The sequence below is a fragment of the Miscanthus floridulus genome, chromosome 17 (genome assembly GCF_019320115.1).
Source record: "Miscanthus floridulus cultivar M001 chromosome 17, ASM1932011v1, whole genome shotgun sequence".
Lineage (NCBI taxonomy): Eukaryota > Viridiplantae > Streptophyta > Magnoliopsida > Poales > Poaceae > Miscanthus > Miscanthus floridulus.
The window spans coordinates 96,702,924-96,708,923 of NC_089596.1; positions in this window are offsets into that span (position 1 = coordinate 96,702,924).

Sequence of the window (6,000 nt, forward strand, 5' to 3'; positions counted from 1 at the left end):
AAGGTTGCCACTCCCCAATACCTTGACTGGTCTCGGGAAGCGATCACCTTTGATCGAGATGACCACCCCGACCATGTCCCAAATCCCGGACAGTACCCACTCGTCGTCGACCCGATCATTGGCAACACCCGGCTCACCAAGGTATTGATGGACGGAGGCAGTGGCCTCAACATCCTCTACGCCAGCACCCTGGAGCTCCTAGAAATCGAACGGTCGTGGCTCCGGGGTGATGCCGCGCCCTTCCATGGCATCGTGCCGGGGAAACGCACGCGACCCCTCGGGCGCATCGACCTTCTCGTCTGCTTCGGCACCCCGTCCAACTACCACAAGGAGGTCCTTACCTTCGAGGTGGTCGGATTCAGGGGAACCTACCACGCCATCCTGGGGCGGCCGTGCTACGCCAAGTTCATGGCGGTCCCCAACTACACCTACCTCAAGCTCAAGATGCCGGGCCCCAACGGCGTCATCACGATCGAGTCCATGTACGAGCATGCATACGACTGCGACGTCGAGTGCATCGAATACGCTGAGGCTCTCGTGGAAGCCGAGACCCTCATCGTTGACCTCGACCGACTCGACAGCCAGCTGCCCGAGCCCAAGCATCGAGCCAGGACGTTCAAGCCCGTGGAAACCATCAAGCTCGTCCCGGTCGACCCCGCTTGCCCCGACGACCGGGCGCTAAGGATCAGCGCCACCCTCGACATCAAATAGGAGGCCGTGCTCGTCGACTTTCTCCGCACGAATGCCGACATGTTCGCGTGGAGTCCCTCGGACATGCCGAGCATACCAAGGGAGGTCGCCGAGCATGCCTTAGACATCCGGGCCAGCTCTAGACCGGTGAAGCAGCGCCTGCGCCGATTCGACAAGGAAAAGCGCAGGACTATCGGTGAGGAAATGCAGAAACTTTTGGTGGCCGGGTTCATCAGGGAAGTATCCCATCCAGAGTGGTTAGCTAACCCCCATGTTGGTCAAAAAGAAAAATGGGAAATGGAGGATGTGTGTAGACTACACCGGTTTGAATAAAGCCTGTCCAAAAGTCCCCTTCCCATTACCTTGAATCAATCAAATCGTTGACTCCACTGCGGGATGCGAGACTTTGTCTTTCCTTGACGCATATTCTGGCTACCATCAGATCAAGATGAAAGAGTCCGACCAGCTCGCGACTTCTTTCATCACCCCATTCGGCATGTACTGCTATGTGACTATGCCTTTCGGCCTCAGAAACGCAGGGGCCACTTACCAGCGGTGTATGACCTAGGTCTTTGGCGACCACATCAGGCGAACCGTCGAGGCCTATGTGGACGACATCGTGGTCAAGACCAGAAGGGTCGGGGACCTCGTCGATGTCCTGGAGATAGCTTTCAAATGCCTTAGAGAGAAAGGCATCAAGCTCAACCCCGAGAAGTGTGTGTTCGGGGTGCCCCAAGGCATGCTCTTGGGATTAATAGTCTCAAAACGCGGCATCGAGGCCAACCTGGAGAAGGTCTTGGCCGTGACCAACATGGGACCAATCCGAGACCTCAAGGGAGTACAGAGGGTCACGGGATGCCTTGCGGCCCTGAGCCGCTTCATCTCGCGCCTCGGCGAAAAAGGTTTGCCTCTGTACCGCCTCTTGAGAAAATCCGCACGCTTTTCTTGGACCCCCGAGGCCGAAGAAGCCCTCGCCAAGCTCAAAGCGCTGCTCACCAATCCTCCCGTCCTGGTACCACCGGCGAGGGACGAGGCCCTCTTACTATATGTCACCACAACAACCCAAGTGGTCAGCGTGGCCGTAGTAGTAGAGAGGCAGGAAGAGGGGCATGCTCTACCCATCCAATGACCTGTCTACTTCATCAGCGAAGTGCTCTCCGAGACCAAAGCACGCTACCCCCACATCCAAAAGCTTATCTACGCCGTAGTCTTGGCTCGATGCAAGCTGCGCCACTACTTCGAGTCCCACCCGGTAACGGTAATATCATCTTTCCCCCTGGGAGAGATAATCCATAACCGGGAGGCCTCGGGTAGGATAGCCAAATGGGCCGTCGAACTCATGGGGGAAGCCCTGACCTTTGCGCCTCGGAAGGCAATCAAGTCTCAGGTCTTGGCCGATTTTGTGGCTGAGTGGACCGACACCCAACTGCCACCTGCTCAAATTCGGACGGAGTGCTAGACCATGTACTTCGACGGGTCCCTGATGAAGTCCGGGGCAGGCGCGGGTCTGCTCTTCGTCTCGCCCCTCGGAATACACATGTGCTACATGGTTCAGCTCCACTTCGCCACCTCCAACAACGCGGCCGAGTATGAAGCCCTCGTCAACGGCTTGCAGATCGCCATCGAGCTTGGAGTACAGCGTCTCGACATCCGGGGCGACTTGCAACTCGTCATTGATCAAGTCATGAAGGAGTCAAACTGCCTTGACCCCAAAATGGAGGCGTACTACAAGATGGTACGTCGCCTAGAAGACAAGTTCGACGGTCTTGAACTCAACCACATCGCCCAGAAATACAACGAGGCCACGGACGAACTAGCAAAGATGGCCTCGACACGGGCTCCGATCCCCCCGAACGTCGTTGCCAGGGACCTCCACAAGCCTTCCGTTGACTACGCCTCGATAGCGAAAGGGGCCCACCAGCCGAACCCACCGCGGGGCTCGACGCCTCCTCGGCTGCCAAGACTCCTTTGGCCGAGCCCGAGGTCATGGAAGTGGACACGGGGCCTCCCCAGACCGACCAGAGCATGGACTAGCGAGTCCCGTTCCTTGATTGGCTCGCTCAGGGAGAGCTTCCTAGCGATAGGACCAAAGCCCGACGGCTTGTGTGACAAGCCAAGACTTACGTCCTCTGCAATCACGAATTGTACAGGTGAAGTCCCTCTGGCGTCCTCCAACGATGCATCACCACCGAGGCAGGCCAAGCCCTACTTTGGGACTTGCACGCAGGGGCCTACGGGCACCACGCGGCGCCTTGAACGCTCGTCGGAAACGCCTTCCGCCAAGGGTTCTACTAGCCGACGACGGTTGCCGACGCCACCAAGTTAGTACGCTCCTACGAGGGATGCTAGTACTATGCACGGCAGACGCACCTCCCGGCCCAAGCCCTCCAAACCATCCCCATCACTTGGCCATTTGCCGTATGGGGGCTCGACATGGTCGGGCCTCTACAGAAGGCGCCTGGGGGCTACACCCATCTCTTGGTAGCAATCGATAAATTTTCCAAGTGGATCGAGGCTCGTCCGATCAATCAAATCAAATCCGAGCAAGCAGTGCTATTCTTCACCGACATTATCCACAGGTTCGGAGTCCCAAACACCATCATCACCGACAACGGGACACAGTTCACCGGCAAAAAATTCTTGGCATTCTGCGACGACCACCACATCCGTGTGGCCTGGTCGGCCGTAGGACACCCAAGGACAAACGGCCAAGTAGAACGTGCCAACGGCATGATCCTACAAGGCCTCAAGCCAAGAATTTACAACCGGTTGAAGAAGTTTGGCAAGAAATGGCTCGCCGAACTCCCATCGGTCACCTGGAGCCTGAGGAACACTCCCAGCCGAGCCACGGGGTTCACACCTTTCTTCCTAGTCTATGGTGCCGAGGCCATCCTCCCCACCGATTTGGAATATGGTTCCCCAAGGCTACAGGCCTACAACGAGCAAAGCAACCGCACCGCCTACGAAGACGCCCTCGACCAACTGGAGGAAGCCCGAGACGTTGCGCTGCTACATTCGGCCAAGTACCAGCAAACCCTACGGTGCTATCAGGATCGGCGCATTTGAAGCCAAGACTTGAAGGTTGGCGACCTGGTGTTGAGGCTGACACAGAGCAACAAGGGCCGCCACAAGCTGACCCCACCATGGGAAGGGCCGTACATCATCGCCCAAGTACTGAAGCCCGGGACCTACAAGCTAGCCAACGAGAAGGGCAAAATCTTCACCAACGCTTGGAACATAGAACAGCTACGTCGCTTTTACCCTTAAATTTCCAAGCATTGTATATATTGTTTCTCGGAATACAATTAAGAAGCGTTCTTTAGTTGTTCTAATTTTTCGAGAAACCCCCCCCCCCCCGAGCCCATCGTGGGTCTCGACAATACGATAACACTGTAAGGGAGACTCGGCTCTGCCTCTACAGAACCAAGCCTCCCTCGGAGGCTAGATGGGGGACTCCCCCTAAGTCCCACGCACCATTCTTTAGTCATTTTTCGAAAGAATTCCTATGCCAAGTCTCTCTAGCATGCTCTAACGAATCGGTTGTAAAAAACCCACAGACCGAAAAGTCTGTTTCCTAAGCAGGAGGCCGGTAGAGTCGCGAGACGGCCTACGCCTCCGGGCTACGGCACTCCCTCACCACCTCTCGCCCAAGGGATGGCTTAAGCTCCAAGGAAGTTTTTTGCAAAAGAAATCTGATCAGAGATAACAGAGGACAGAGGCTCGGAAATACAAGAAAAACAACTAAGAAACACGAGTACTTTAAAAAGAGGCCTCGACGGCCACAAGCGTTAAGAAACAAAGTTAATTCCTACTCTATTTTACATCCCCTCTTAGGCCTAGGTCAAGGCTCAGGGCCTCCAGCATCGGTAGACGGCAGGGGAGGGACCACCTCCTCTTCAAACAGCGTTGCCAATGCCGTGCCAGGGCCTTCTGCCGCCTCCATCAGCTTTGTGACCGCCGCGTCGGCCTCCTCGTCATCATCAGGCAGGACATAGCCATCACTGATGGCCGGGAGGTCAACGCCGATGTAGTGAGAGGTGATGACAGCCAACGCGCACTTGACACCCATGTGCAGCGCTCCTCGGAGCCGCTCATGCATTTGGCCGCTCAGCACAATCAAACGGCTCCCAAGGGAGCTGCCTGACTGAACCCCCTCGACCTCCAAGGCCTCGCAGGCGGTACGAGCGGCACTTTTCAGCGTCTCGTGCTCCCCAATCTCGGTCTCGAGCATCGCCTGCACTGCAACGGAAGCCTCGGCTGCCAGGGTGACCTCCGCCTCCAACCCTGCGCCTAGGGAAATGGAGTGAGATTGAGTGCGAAGAAAAACGAGCCAAAAAAGGGATGGAAGCCTACAGAACTCACCCCTGGCCTTCTGCTCCCAGCGTCAGGCCTCGACCAGAGAGGCCTCGGCTTTCTCTCCCCAGCGTTGGGCCTTAGCCAGGGAAGCCTCGGCCTTTTCCTTCAGGCGCTGGGCCTCGACCTGAGAAGCCTCGGCAGCCCTAGAAGCCTCTCTCCCCAGCTCTACATCACACCAGGGAGTTAGGAGGCGAACACAAAAAAAACAAAGAAAACGAAGGGGACAGTACTCACCCTCGGCCTTTCCCCTCCAGACCACAGCCTCAGTCCGAGAGGCCTCAACCGCCGTAAGGGTCTCATCCAAGGCGCCTTTCGTCAGCTGGTGCGCACTCTGCTCCTCCCCCAGCTGCCCAGCAAGGGCCTTGCCCGAGGCCGTCGCTTCTTCAGCCCAGGACCTGAAGGCATCCCGATCACCAGTGACGCGGGTAAGCTCCTCCTCCTCCAACTCCTTGACCTGCGCCACTAGAGGGGCGACCTGCTCCTGGGCCGTGACCACCTCGACCTTCGCGTCGACACAACGAAGTCGAAGGTCCTCCACCTCCGCGCTCCGTGTCGCCAGAAGCTCGTTGGCACCCGCAAGCAGGCCCTTTTGCCGCTGGAGCTGGTCCCAGACGTCCCTCTCCCGCCGGAGAAAGACCGACTTCCCAAGGGACCGGGTCTCGAGCTCCTAGGGAAGCAGAACGGGGGTCATTCACTGCAACAAAACTCAGAAAAAGACAACATCACACGAGAAAAGAAAGCGCAAACCTGGGTGACTCCGGGCAGTTCGTCGGCCACCACGAACAGCGCCGTCCGTAGTGACCGCTCCGCCAGCTGGCGGTATTGCTCGAAGGTGTCCCAGCGCCCGCCCTCGGCTGCGTCCTCGAGGGCGAACAGAGGCTCCCCCTCAGGGTCGTCCCGGCTCCGCCACAGTACACGCGGGTGATCCCACCCGCGAGGCTCGGGTCGCACCCG